Source organism: Sphaeramia orbicularis, chromosome 13 (genome assembly GCF_902148855.1).
Source record: "Sphaeramia orbicularis chromosome 13, fSphaOr1.1, whole genome shotgun sequence".
NCBI classification, from domain to species: Eukaryota; Metazoa; Chordata; class Actinopteri; order Kurtiformes; family Apogonidae; genus Sphaeramia; species Sphaeramia orbicularis.
The window spans coordinates 19,397,515-19,412,684 of NC_043969.1; the positions used below are offsets into that span (position 1 = coordinate 19,397,515).

General features: G+C 37.5%; 1 long non-coding RNA gene across 1 annotated transcript; it reads right to left on the minus strand.

The window, feature by feature from the left end:
• Positions 1-1,294: 1,294 nt before the first annotated feature.
• On the minus strand, positions 1,295-1,871 carry LOC115432103 (uncharacterized). Its single transcript, XR_003937166.1, has 3 exons — positions 1,669-1,871; positions 1,427-1,529; positions 1,295-1,312 (listed from the first exon to the last, which is right to left on the minus strand). It is a non-coding gene; the product is annotated as an uncharacterized LOC115432103 (long non-coding RNA).
• Between the last annotated feature and the right edge of the window lie 13,299 nt (positions 1,872-15,170).

A 15,170-nucleotide genomic window follows, 5' to 3' on the forward strand; every position in this document is an offset into this window, starting at 1 on the left:
TGTATAATATTCCCTGTGTGTTCCAGGACACACAACCACCACGACTGATCTGTTTGTCTGTTGGACCCATGTCAGTCTAAGACCTGGTCCTAACTGTGTCGGTTGTTCTGCAAATACACCTTTTGTATCGCAACCCCTTGTGTCAGACCCCCATGTACTTCATTCTCTCTACATACGGTCCCTGCTGTACATAGCTGTTAATGACAATAAAGAGGATGCTTTTTATTATTTCACATTTACATTGTGAGATTTTTCAGATATTTATTTCCTTTTATATTTCTTCAGTTTCAGTGAAACTTCTGTCGAAGTTAAACCACAAACTAAACATAATTAACCTCTTGGAATAACTCACTTAACCTTTATAGTTTGGTTGCTTACACAAATGAGTCAAGATTTCTGTTTTGTAAAACCATCAGTAATGAAACAGAATTCAACTAGCATACACAACTAACATAAGTATGACGTATTCCAAACCATAAGGCTTATACAAAAGAAAATTTTACAAACAGTATCATGTAAAGACACAAGTTTTGTTAGATGTTGGAAGAGGTTTTACAACCATAACAGTAGCATTAGTTAACTATTTCCTTGCTGACCAGTTTACACTTCAACACTAAATCTACAGTTTCTAAGTCTACAGTTTGTTGTGGACACCTTGAGAAATCTTTGAACTTTAACCTTTTTACCCTCCATGGTGACTGATGCGTTATAACAAAAGGGATTTGTTTAACATTGATCGACCATGTAAACCTGGAGATATTATAAATAGATAATTAGATACCGTTATATGTTTCCAGAGTAAAAAAAATAGCATTTTTTTTTCAAATTCTATTATTTTTGTGTATTTTGGGTCCAATATGTTAATAAAGTTAGATAAAGTGTTAAAGGATTATCAGATAATATAGGTGAAATTGTGCTAAAAAAAACTGTACCGAACACAGATATGGTTAACGTTTGTAATTGTGTTGTATAAAGGCAAAATCTGAAGTATTGAAAAATGGTCAAAAGAGGCTCAGACCCCACAGGGTTCAACACCTTCTTCCACTCCAAACCACTACATAAGTGGGTACAATCCACTCATGAAATGATGTTCTATAAAACCAACTGAACCTCTGTTTTGGTTCTTTTACAAAAACAGAAGAAAAAGAGGAAGTTCATGCAGTTTATTGTAGCTACAGTCTGAGGTTAGAGGGGTCATTTTGGCTTTTTGTGGGAGGGTCTGGTCTGGGGTCTGGGGTCTGGGCTCTGGGGTGTCTGTTCCTCCTCACATGTCCATCGCTGATGTCTTCTTTGATGTCGTCTACACACACATCTAGAAACATCAAGACACAATCATTAAACACTGTGTGAATATAGAAGAGTTGATTTCATAGTGTATTTTTGTAAATGTGGGTCCTGAGGAGACATGAAGGGGATTTGTACCAACCTCTGGATCTACTGGGTCTGATGGAAAACAACCACTGATGGATGAACGGCTCCATCAGACAGGCCTCCTCCTTCTCAGAGGATCTCCATCGCTGTTGTCTTTCCTGAAACACAGTCAAAATAAGACCCAGGTTATCCACTGTGACTCCCACTGACACACAACAAGACAAATGTACGACTGTGGTGGACATTTCTGATCAGACGCAGAAAAATGCATCTTCAAAGACCAACATATTGACTTACATTTATAGACGATTGCATTTCCTCGTCCTCCATCCATTTTCTTCCACTTTATCCAGGTCCGGGTCGCAGGCGCTGAAAAGAAAAAGAACAAGGAAGTTGTAGATGAAATCCCCTTTTATATGAGCTTTGACAATATTACAAAATATGAAATCCAAATGAACACATGACCTGGACCCGTAGCAGGCCCCAAGCCCTATTGTCAGGTCCTGGCTGGACATGACACCTGTGACACCAGGTCTGCATCTGGACTGGTCCTGTTCTTGTGGTCCGTCTCCCTTGGCCTATAACAAAAATGATGAACAAAATGAACAAATGAGCCAAAATATAGAGAAAATTATCAACAAAAATACACAAAAAGGACAAAGATACTCAATAAAAGGAACAGCAATTTCCAAATGAATCAATTAAATGTGTCACCTGTCTGACTGCAGGGGTTCCACAGCTGCAGACCTGGTCTGTCCTGAGTGGGCCGGTGGTCTATCCTGGGTGGGCTGGTGGTGTGTCCTGAGTGGTCTATCCTGGGTGGGCGGGTGGTCTGTCCTGGGTCCTGGATCTTGAAACATAACAAACATCTGCACAACATAAAGTTAAGACGAACAGAGACAAAGATTCTTAACACTTTCTACAACAAGAAAAACATGAAAAGAGGAAATGGACACAATCATTAAACACTGTGTGAATGTAGAAGAGTTGATTTCATAGTGTATTTTTGTAAATGTGGGTCCTGAGGAGACAGGAGGTGGATTTATACCAACCTTTGGATCTACTGGGTCTGATGGAAAACGACCACTGATGAATGAATGGCTCCATCAGACAGACCTCCTCCTTCACAGAGGATCTCCATCACTGTTGTCTTTCCTGAAACACGGTCAAAATCAGACCCAGGTTATCCACTGTGACACCCACTGACACACAACAAGACCAATGTGCAACTGTGGTGGACATTTCTGATCATTCATTCATTCATTTTCTGAACCTGCTTTATCCTCACGGGGGTTGCTTGGAGCCTATCCCAGCTACATAAGCCCTATTGTCAGGTCCTGGCTGGACATGACACCTGTGACACCAGGTCTGCATCTGGACTGGTCCTGTTCCTGTGGTCCATCTCCCCTGGTCTGCAACAAAAATGATGAACAAAATGAACAAATGAGCCAAAATATAGAGAAAATTATCAACAAAGTACACAAAAAGGACAAAGATACTCAATAAAATGAACAGCAGTTTCCAAATGAATCAATTAAATGTGTCACCTGTCAGACTGCAGGGGTTCCACAGCTGCAGACCTGGTCTGTCCTGAGTGGGCTGGTGGTCTATCCTGGGTGGTCTGTCCTGGGTCCTGAAACATAAGAAACATCTGCACAACTTAAAGTTAAGGCGAACAAAGTCAAAGATTCTTAACACTTTCTACAACAAGAAAAACATGAAAAGAAAGAGGAAATGAGACGCAGGAATCTGCGTCTCCACGATGGCCTGGCAGGGGGCAATGCTCCGGCTGGTCCTGGCCCACGTTGGTAGTCCACCACTTCCCAAATTGTCCTCTCTGGACAGCCTACTGGACACTGAAAGACAAGATGGACAGGTCTGAAACCACGTCCGCAGGCTGGACAGCCAGGTAAACCCTGACAGGTGGTGTTGGAGCACAGGAATCTGCTCCTCCAGGTTGAACGGGCACAGGGACAGTGGGGTTGGTGGGCCATTGGACAGTCCAAGGAGGGCAGGGGGCTCTCCTCCGCTACCTCCTCCATCTTCTCCTCCCCTACCTCCTCTGTCTCCAGCCTCTCCTCCTCCTCTACCTCATCCATCTCCTCAACCTCTACCTCCTCCACCCTCTCCTCCTCCATCTCCAGCCTCTCCTCATCCGTGTCCTCCTCTTCTACTACCTCTAACCCAGTGGTTCTTAACCTGGGTTCGATCGAACCCTAGGGGTTCGGTGAGTCAGTCTCAGGGGTTCGGCGGAGGTCAAGACACACACTCGACTCATTAGTCGGGTATGTGTGTCGGGCTAGGTCCGTGTATGTAAACAAACGGCTTCGGAGACTCTTTCTCTGATTGACATCCAATATACGCGATGTATTGTTGTTGCTTATAGCACTACAACACATTCGGAAGTGTTTATAATCTCTTCCACTCGTCTGACGATTAATTATTTGAGTATTTTCCACATCGTTGTTATGACTTTTGCTACTTCCTGTTAACCACGGAGGCAGCCATGTGTAGCGTTTGTTTACATTTTTCGGTCACCGCATTGGTCAGTTACAATCATGTGACAACCGACGCAACGTCGCGGATGGAGAAATCGTATTACGCTAAAGCCGAGCTAGTGCCGTAATAAAACAACGATCACAAAAATACTGAAGGAGTAACGAGAACTTTTTTTTTTTGATACACTACATGCAATTATCTTTTTTTATGTCAAAATTGCGTGGTTCGGAAAGTTCGGAGCGAGATGAAACGAAAACCGGGTTGACCTGACGGCCTACACATACACATACACAACAGCAGAAGTCACACTGATTTGCAGTAAATATTCTTTATTATTGTAGCCTGATGGAAATTAGGTGATGGGTGTGTGTTAAAATGTTAAAAATGATAAATAGCATAAATACAGTAAGTTCATTATTGGAATACATAAGGTTAAAAATTAAAACCATTTCAGTGTGGTAGTATTAAAAAAGGTCATGTCTTTGTGAAAAGGTATGTCATTTGTTGTAAGTTCATGCACTGTATTGGTTTTGTTCTTTGAGCACAGTGATGTTAATGCACAGTTCATTTTGTGCACCAGTAAAACATATACCTGTGTCTTGAATTTGAAAAAAATCATATCGTATTTTTTAATAAGGAAGGGTTCGGTGAATGCGCATATGAAACTGGTGGGGTTCAGTACCTCCAACAAGGTTAAGAACCACTGCTCTAACCACTCCTCCTGCCTGTCCTCCTCTACCACCTCTAACCCCCCCTCCAACCCTGCCTCCAAAATGACTGCGTCCAGCCACCCATTGAGCATATCTAACATCTGCCCCCATCTCCTTATCCCCCAGGGTTGGTCCACTCCAGCTCCTCCACCCTCTGCCCACACTATCTCCCTCAACCCTCTACCTCCATCACTAGCCTCTCCTCCTCTAGCTACCTCTATCTCCCCCATCTCCTCCTCCTGTACCTCCTCCATGTCCTCCTCCTCTACCTCCTCTTCCACCTCCTTCATCTCCTTCAGCCTCTTCTCCTCCATCTCCTTCCTCAGATCTGGCACCTGACAAAAAGATATTGATACATGACATGAGCAGTGGGACAATTTGGGGTGCAACAATCATTGATTTTGATGGTACAGTTATAGTCTGAAGAAAAAAACTCAATGTCACAATTATTATGAGTATGGATGAATAAAATCACATTTGTAATCCCAGGTTTTATTGTATTTTTCCCTAAAACATTCATTGTTGGTGTTTTTTAAACAGTTCAACACACAAATAATACATAAAAATCATAAGTAAAAATAATCAAAAGTGTATCTCTTTGCCATTAAATAGAAACTTTTTTAAAATCTCTGCATTGTTGAGGCTTTACAGTTATAACAACAATAACAACGATGATAATAATGATAATAATAATAATAATAATAATAATAATAATAATAATAATAATAATAATAATAATACATTTTATGTATCAGCACTTACAATAAAACTCAAAACCACTTTACAAGATTATTGAGAGCTTTGTAATTGATGAGTAGGATATTGAAGTGGATATGCTACTTTATTTGGGAGCCAGTGAAGGTGTTGTAGGATGGGTGTAATGCATTCCTTTAAGTAACTTGCACTTTGAAGTCTCTTATATCGACTTTTCTTTTTCTGGACATCCTGGCTGCGCATAATTACCAAACACATACACATGCACACACATATGCACATCATGTGGGCACACGGACACCGATTCAAACATAAATGTAAATGAAACCTCTGATATTACAATCCTTCTAACTGATGTGACCCAGGCAGAACAAACAACCAACATTTTAACAAAAACTTACAGAGGCAGATTAACACGGAGGACAACTCGTCCCTTGAGAATCAGCTGGTTCTATGTCCACTTTTTGCAGAAATGAAGTTAAGCATATCAGGACATTCTAAAATCATTTAAGTCTATGTCCCAAAGTGCTTAGCTCCAAGCTAAACATCTATACACACTCACACCTAGAAACATTTAGTTCTGTCCCGAGTAATGTTTCCACATTTTAACACCTTTGTGTGTTTTAAAACATCTTTAGAATACTTTTAAACATCTTTTTTAAAAAAAACATTAAAAACAAAACAAAAATATATATATTCATTTTTAAAGAAAACACAATTTAACTTTTCAACAGGCTTTTAAAAAATATGTTCACTCATCTGACATTATTCCACATTAATGCTTGTGGGCTACGCTTAAAATGATCTCCCCATTCTAGTAACTAAACTGAAAGCAGATAGCAATAGCCCTAACCTAAATTCAACAAAATTATACATTTTGAGGCCTATTTGTGCAATTCTTCAAATCAAATAATGAATAATAATGAACAGATCAACGTCAGTCAGTCATTTTTGTCATCACTGTGCACCACAGCGCTGCTTTTCATATCACTGTCTCAACATCGTGCTTAAATCCTTTCCATAACAGCAATAAACTGATAGCCAATATTGCCTCTTCAGTGCTTAGTTTCAGTATGACGCCAGAGTTTACATGGTCTCATACTGTCATTAGCCAACACCTCTTTGCAAATAACACACTGTGGCAGCAGAGCCTTGTCAGGACCAATACATGAAAAGCCAAACTTTAAATAATCAGGGTCATACTTCTCTCTCACTCTCACTTGAAGTACTAAAAATCAATGCATTTTGCCCGTTGCATGTGATGCAGTTAGCTAACCAAATGTTTACACTTTTTTTCTTTTTATTCAGGTTTATTTTTTCTCACACCATGCCTCCCCTGAAGTCCACTGGCACCCCCCAGGGGAGGTGCACCTCACACTTTGAAAACCGCTGCAGTAGATGATTTTGGTTGATGATGGATTTTGGGGTCTTTATGGGTTAATAGAATGTATTGCAATAAATAAAATAGAAACACATTTTAGAGGCACATGCAATTGCAACATAAAATGTAAAAACCTAGACTGAAAGAAAAGAGGAATCACGCATTGTAAGAACCAGAGATAAACAAGACAGATACGTGTGCAGATGCTGTCACATAGAAAAGGCTAAAAGCAATGAGGAGACTTTACACAAAAGCCAGTATAAGCCAAATAGAAATTTAGTTTGCCATTCTAAACCCATTTCCTTCCCTCACTTGCTTTTTGCTGTTTCTACACCAGTGCATGATATTATAACATATTCATTGGAGCTGAATCTATGTATCTACTATGATATCAGTGTGTGTGTGTGTGTGTGTGTGTGTGTGTGTGTGTGTGTGTGTCCGTGTGTCTGTGTGTGTGCAACAACATGTATTAAAAAGTGAAACAAAACAGAAATATAGGGCTGAAATAAAAATGCATCTCTTCTTCCAGTTTAGAATCTCAGGCAATCATATTTTCTTGTGTTGCGTGTAAGATGGTAATTACCTGGACAACAAAAGAGGAGAGAGAAAACACTGACCCCTTCATATGAAGAAAAGCCTCCATGGAATATTAATGTTTTTGTTTACTGTTAATACCACCACTATTACTACTACTACTACTACTACTACTACTACTACTATTACTACTACTACTATTAATGTGTTCTTCTTAGGAACTATCTGTTCATCACCACACTAAATAGATTTTCTCCTCATGCACAGTTGTTGTTCACTAATCTTAGTCCATTGCTGGTTTACTTTTGAAAATTATCAATCATTCCTTTTTATCTCTGTTTGTACAAATTACTATGTGAAACCAGAGACAAATTTAGCTTGTTGTCCTTGTGCATATAAATATGTTTTAAGTATTGCAAGCAAAAAACAATGAAGTCTGGCGAGAGGTAATTACACTATTAAGGATGTTAAACAACACTGAAACTGGAGAATGATGTGACCAAATGGAGAAACGAATTTACAATAACTTTGTGATATTTCAAACCATTTAAAGTTTTTTTTGTTTTTTTTACACACACATATATATATATATATATATATATATATATATATATATATATATATATATATATATTTATATGTATGTATTAGGGCTGGGCAAGTTAACGCATTATTACCGCGTTAACTAATTCATTAAATAACAGACAATTTTTTTATCTCACGTTAATGCCGTTTTATTCTAACTCATATTATTCTGCCCCTGCTTGTGTGCGTGTAGCGATTAGCTCGGCAGATAGACAACAGGTTTCCCAAGAAAAGTCGGACGCCCAAAACTTCTCTCCAAATCTTTTACTTGAGACTCACTGTAAAAGTGCAACATACATACAAAATATGTCTCAGTTATGTTCATTGCCTTAGTACATTTTCATGTCATTATACATTTAAATGAATGGGATAAAGACCGCTGGCTCGATGCTAACTTGAATGGGAAAATCCATAGACACGCTAATGATTAGCATTTACAGATTAATTTAAGATTTACAACGTCTTTTTATCCAGCAACAAAGGTTCACATCAGAGATATTTTATACTATTCATTCTTACAACATCTGAACGTAAAATACTCACAGGCAAACGTTTTTCGGGCCATACAAACAGAGTGAAAGAAACGTGTCTGTTAGTTCCTTCTTATGTCCGAACTGGCTACGGTAACACTGCAAGTACAAAACATATGTTAGTGCAATTTATTCTGACCACTAGAGGGCCCCCCTTTGCTTGTTTTTAACAACTGAAGATCACCTATTATTGGTCTTATTAGTATTAGTACTCATTAGTGGGCTTAAGACTCCTGTCAATCACTCACAATCGGAAATAAACTGGTGGGGACATAAACATGGAGAAAAGTACGGGTCTTTTACATGGACGTTTTCATTTTAAATGTCTTCAGATGGTGGAGTTGAGAAGGACAAAGTTGTTTGGAAGTACTGCAATGTGGAATTATTTTTTATCACCAGAGTACTTCAAGTCTGAAATATCACTTACAGGCAATACATGCTATTGATGCCAGCAACCCCCCCATATTACTACGCAATTAATCGTGATTAATCACAGAAATCCACACGATTAATTGCGTTTAAAAATTTTAATCGCTGCCCAGCACTAATATATATATACATATACATATATATATATATATATATATATATATATATATACACACACACACACATATATATATATATATATATATATATATATATATATATATATATATATATATATATATATATATATACATATATATATATAAGCTTTTTTCTTACCCACCTGGGCGGTATCTCCTTCAGACTCGGGTCCCTTGGGAACCTGAGGGTTCTACGCAGGATCTTAGCTGTTCCTAGGAGTGCACTTAGGTCTCTGATGTTGTTCCTGGTGTCTGCTGGAGCCATCCTCTCAGCTTGGGGGTCACTGCCTATAGTGCCCTGATCACAACTGGCACCACTGTTGCCTTCACACCGGCCAAACAACCTGACATAGTGGTGGTGGATAAACATCAGAAGACAGTGGTTGTGATAGATGTAGCAATCCAAAGTGATAGTAACATCAGAAAGAAAGAACATGAGAAGTCAGAGAAGTACCAAGTGCTGAAAGAGGAGATAGAGAAAATCTTGTCAGTCTGGATCTGGAAATCCCACAGGATCTGGGCCTGTTTGTTCTCTATCACCTTCGGGGGTGTCTCCCATCTTGACCCTGGGACCTCCAGTCCATATTCAGTACAGATGTTTTCTGTACACTACCTGGTTATGCCGCTCCGTGTATGCCTGGTCTGCCAGCATCTTACACCCTGCTGTGATGTACTGGACTGTCTAAGGGGCTTCTCTACACAGCCTATACCTGGGGTCTCGTCTGATGTAGTAGACCCCGGCCTCTATTGCTCTGGTGTTCAGGGCCTGTGCTTGTGCAGCCATGAGTAGTGCCTCTGTGCTGTCTTTATATATATGATCTTTATATCCTATCAATATGCATCATACTTTCATACTTTCACCAGCCTCCATTTAATTGATGTGTAGTGGAAGTGTGGTTGACTGTGGGTTTTTTATGTTGCATATGGGAACCCAAAAGTTCAATGAAGTTAGTAAACAATGAAAATAAAGGCTTTTTATCTTCTTATCTAAACTGCAGCTGGAGTCCTGTGTCACTGTTTTAGACTTTACAAAAATATTCTTATTATCTTTCCAAAACCACAACAAAATTGCTTCTACTAAAAAATTTAAAATAATTTTTTACTATTTTAAAACAAGATTTGACAGTTATCTTGCTCAACAAATAGAAGTTTTAGTGAAAATATTAACAAAATTAAGGAAGAGAATGAAAGACAGACATAGATCAAACCAGATAGTGAGATACATAGGTTAACAAAAAAATGACAAAGATAACTTCCATATGATCAAAGAACTCCACCTGTGTTTTTTTTTAAAGTGCCATAGTACTTGTGCAAATATGTTTTTAACAGTGTAAAACAATATCAGCTCCTACGCTCATCTCCTGCTTGAATACCTGACTGAAATAAAAATATTTTGTATGTGTGTAAAATCACAGCTTGTGTCAATATTTGTAAACTTCTATTGACACAGAAGGTTGTTTTGTGTTGGATTGCATGCACATGTGCAGTTATAAAACTCCTGACTTACAGACTCTCTATAAAATAAAATAAAAGCTTAACTGATGTAGTACATAAATCTAAAAAATGGAAATACATGTATGTTACAGAATATACAAAACATTTGGCATTAACCCATAAACACCCAAACATCCACCAGCGACCAAAATCATCTACTGATATAAAATGCATAATAACTATTGATAAATTATACCTATCAATACATGTAAATAATTGGTGTAAAATGCAGTTTGTTATCTTTTCATGGTCATCAGATATGACCCATTTGGACGTTCAGAGGCTCCGTAGTTACCGTGGAAACACCGTCATCTTCTTCAACATTGATTCACCAGTAAAACCCATGGAGTTGGATCAATGATAGTGGATGGAGACAATTGGTTTATGTTCAGTTAATGATATATTTTGCAGAAAAAAATAATCTTTTTCCTCAGTTTTGTTTGTTGTAGATATAATAACCTTCAACTTTAATCTGAGCTTTAATGAACATCTACGTAATCACTACATTAAACACAGGAAAATACCTGACATTCTTTTATAAAGGCACAATACAGAGCATAATATTAGAATAAATGGTGATAAATCATATAAGAAAGGTTAAAAATAGAGTTAAATACATTTGGGAGCTGCCACAAAAGCAGCACTGGGTCTTTATGGATTAATGTCTGACAATCAAATTATTCTAAAACCACATAATAACTCTGAAAAGGCTCTCTATTATTTCATTTTGAAAAAAAAAAACAAAACATCATTTTGTATAATTAATTCTCATAACTTCGCATGGTACAGTAATGTCAAACCTTTACATGACTGAAGCTGCAAAGTTAGCAAAATATAAAGGATCGCCTCCATCCAATTACTATTCACCTTAGCAGTGGTATAAATAACATCGCTTCTGTGCGAGGTCACACAGAGGATTCCCATCGCTGCTTGCGTCAAAGATTGATAATTGCTAATGCAATGGAGGGTGTTAGTCCAACAGAAAAATCTAACATAGGATTTCCTTAATAAGGCAGTATGTCCTTGAACCTTCTGATACATTAACGCACATCCACGGCTGCCCTCCACTGGGGAACATATGGTTCTTTTGAAAAACATGAGATGGTGATTATCATGTGACACAGGAACCTCCATTCTCTTTGGATCTATTTCTCTTTGTCACTGTAAGCATGTGAGCACCTTTTGTTTTTTTTCCTATAATTTTAAAAATGCCGTAACACTACACTAAATACACACTAAAGCCGAGGCTCACGTGCATCTATATACATGCAGTACTTCCTATATACAGTACATGTGTGGGTAGAACTTTTGTGATAGTTGCTGTTGCTGTGGGATTTTGTGATGGTGAATAGTCAAGTGTACGTTGTGTGTGCTTGCCTCCTTGATGTGAAAGACATAGGAAGCAGGTTTGTGGGCTTGTGTTGCTGTGTGCATGTTTGTGTGCTTAATTCCTGTTCTATATGGATGCTTAATTCCCTTAGACTCTGCTGTGATAGTCTGATTAATGACCCAGAGCTCGACTTGAAGCAGCAGGATGAGGGCGCAGACACCTTTTCCACCTCCCATCCTCTCTCTCTCTTTCACTGCCTTTGGATTTTGTCTCTCTTTGTCTTCCCCATACCCTATTTTTGCAAATATTTTCTCATAGATTTTATTTATACCACCGTCATCTCTTCTGTTAGGGACACATCTATATTAGGTGCTCATTAGTTCCAGCATCACGTAACAAATGAATGAAAAAGTGTGTTCCAAGGGCTACATGCAGCGATCCCTGATTCTGCTGTTTAAAGCCATTTATATCTTTAAATATTCTGTCCTCGTCCTTGTTTTCTTCTGGCTCTCTGCTTCACCTTTCGACTAATAATTGTAGATGATACCCATTCCATATCGAACTAGTGGAGAAGTGAAATGCCGGAGGAAGCAAGGTAAATCATTTCACTAGACAGCAGTTTACCAGTTCATGTCACTAACAGACTGAAAATCAATGCTTTTTTTCTGTCTTTCTTTCTTTTTTTTTCTCCTGATGAAGCTTAATTTGTCCAGTTGGTGGCACATGTTATGCTGGAAATCAGTAGTGCAATGGCCGCACACATGCACAAACACACCCATGCACAGACACACACACACATATGTATATATATATATATATATATATATATATATATATATAATATATACAACCTTGATTTGTTGTTACTCATAGCTTCTTTCATTCCAACCCCTCTGATCCCACCACGTAATCATTCATGTATGTATGCACATGTGTAGATAACAGCCATAAAGTAGTTTACAGAGTCTCTTATCTTAAGTTGTCCACAGGCTCCAGTTAGGGGATGAAAGAAATCATTGTGTTTATATGAGTGTGTGGGTTTTCCTCTCTGTGTATTTGTGTGCATCATACATATGTAGCCTTCATGTACATTGAACAGCTATTGCATAATATAAATCTAATCTGGCCAATTTGTTTGTAGGACTAAAGACACGTCTAGGGTTTACCCTGCCTTCGCCTGTTGGTAGCTGGGATAAGCTCCAGCACCCCCATGAACCTGCTTGAGGATTCAGTTGGGTTCAGAAAATTAATGAATAAATACTAGATAAAGCTACTGGGTCCAATCAAGCGGTAACACGTGGACACATTTTGTGTTCAACAGTCTCTGTCATGTAAGCAGAGTAACTTATATGCATATATTATACATATCTGAGTAGGTGTTTATAAGTAATTTAACATTATGTATAAGAAAATTTGGGGAGATAAAATTATTAGCGGAAAAATCTCTTAAAAATTTCTGCTCAGTAACACATGGACTTGAAACGATACATTTTTTAAGCTTTATGCAAACATTCAAAACATGCGGTTCTCGACAGAAATTGATATGAAGCAGGACAAAACCTTTTAGATATTATGTTCAACTGCTGAAAATGAAATTGGGGTAAAATATTGAAAAGTCTCTGTTTTATTGACATGAGAATGTGGTAACACGTGGACAGGTTGCCATAGTAACACATGGACGGCGCTTTATCATTGTATGCATCGACCAAAATGTTGACTTAGTTTTTAAAACAACACGCCAGATATAATCACAATGTTTTATTTAATGTATTTAATACTAACATTGTGTTATTTACAACCTGTGATATAGGTAAAGTACAAATAAAGAGTAAATTCTGGGTAACAGTTCACAGATAGTCTCTTTAAATTTGACCAGTGGATGAATTCACAAACTTCATTCAGAATTTTAATTTCTCAAAGTAATAGACAGACTTTTGTGTGTCTTTTTGTTAATTTAATGCAGCCTAGTAGAAAGTTTGGAACTTCTCCTGTACTGTGTAAGTGGTATTTGAAAAAGGATAACAGTTCCATAAAATAGAGATTTTTAGCTACAAAATGAGCCCACTTGATAAATGATGTGTGCAAATTTACTTTTTCATGTTGATGTTCATTTTCGCTTGATCAAACCCTACTATACCATTCGACACTCTGATCCATATAGTTTGAATAATTTTGTTTTCAGAAAAATTCTTCTTTTATTCCTATTTATACCTCTCAGTAATCCCCTTCAACCAAATGCATTGATCACATACGGAGTCCCAGTTACACTGTAGCTGCCAAAAATAAGTCACAATCATTTCATTAGAAGAGGTAAAAAAGTATTTTGCATTTATGATATTTATGAATATTATATATATTTTAGAAGACAGATGTGTAAAGCAGTATAATATCAACAAAACACAGCTCCTATTTTGAGACGATTTATCTAAAACAAATGTTTTAATGTGAATAATATTTTGCTGAATTGTTGCTTTCTGTCACTACACAAAGTTGTTCACTGACATGCTCCAATTTTCCTTACCTTACTTTAAGTAACCCATTTTCTTATTTGTTTAAACTGGAACAAAAAAAGGTCCGATAGACACACAATATCATCATCGAGTTTTTGTAAAACCACATAACTGAATGAAATGAATGCTCCAGAATGAACACTCTTTTCAATACACTGTAAGGGGAGTAGTGCTGTGCGATACTGCATATTTTGGTATCAATCTGATACCCAGTAAATACAGGGCCAGTATGGCCTATATCAATACTGATTCGTTTCAATAATTAAGGTGGATGCATCATCAAATTCCTAAATCTAAATTACATTTCATGACCTTTAAGTGTTTTGTGATGTTTCTTTTTTTTTTATTATTAAATAGTTAAAACCCAGGACAGAATTAGGGCAAAGTTTATAAGTAAATAGAAAATACTTTATTATCAAAATAAGTTTTTTTTCAGAAACAATAGAACAGTAACAAAACAATTTTTCCCCATACACTGTCATGTCTGGAATTTTTTTTTTTTTGTTAAATTAACAAAATACACAAAATGAAAACAAATTAAAACATATTCTTTTTTTCAAGTAGTGTTCAGAAACTGCAATACAAAAATTAAATAAAAATTATTGATACCTTATAGCCTTTTTACAAATTTTTCAGCTTGCTGTTTTCTCATTTTCACCCTGAAAAAAAGAGGCAAAGTTTGCCTGCTCTGTCCTAAGACAGAAGCAGCAAGTCCGGCGACCTGGCCATCACCTCTTTGACAAAACCACAACAATGTGTATAAGAGATAAACTGAAACTGAAGTATCAATCTCACCACACTAGTACAGATCTGATACCGACTTGGTATTGATACTATCGATATTTGGTTCGATCCACCCACCACTAAAGGGGAGCTTTGAGCAGCGATACAAGTAAAGTTCTCCTTGTCGATTTATTGTACAGCACTGCAGACTTCCTTTTAT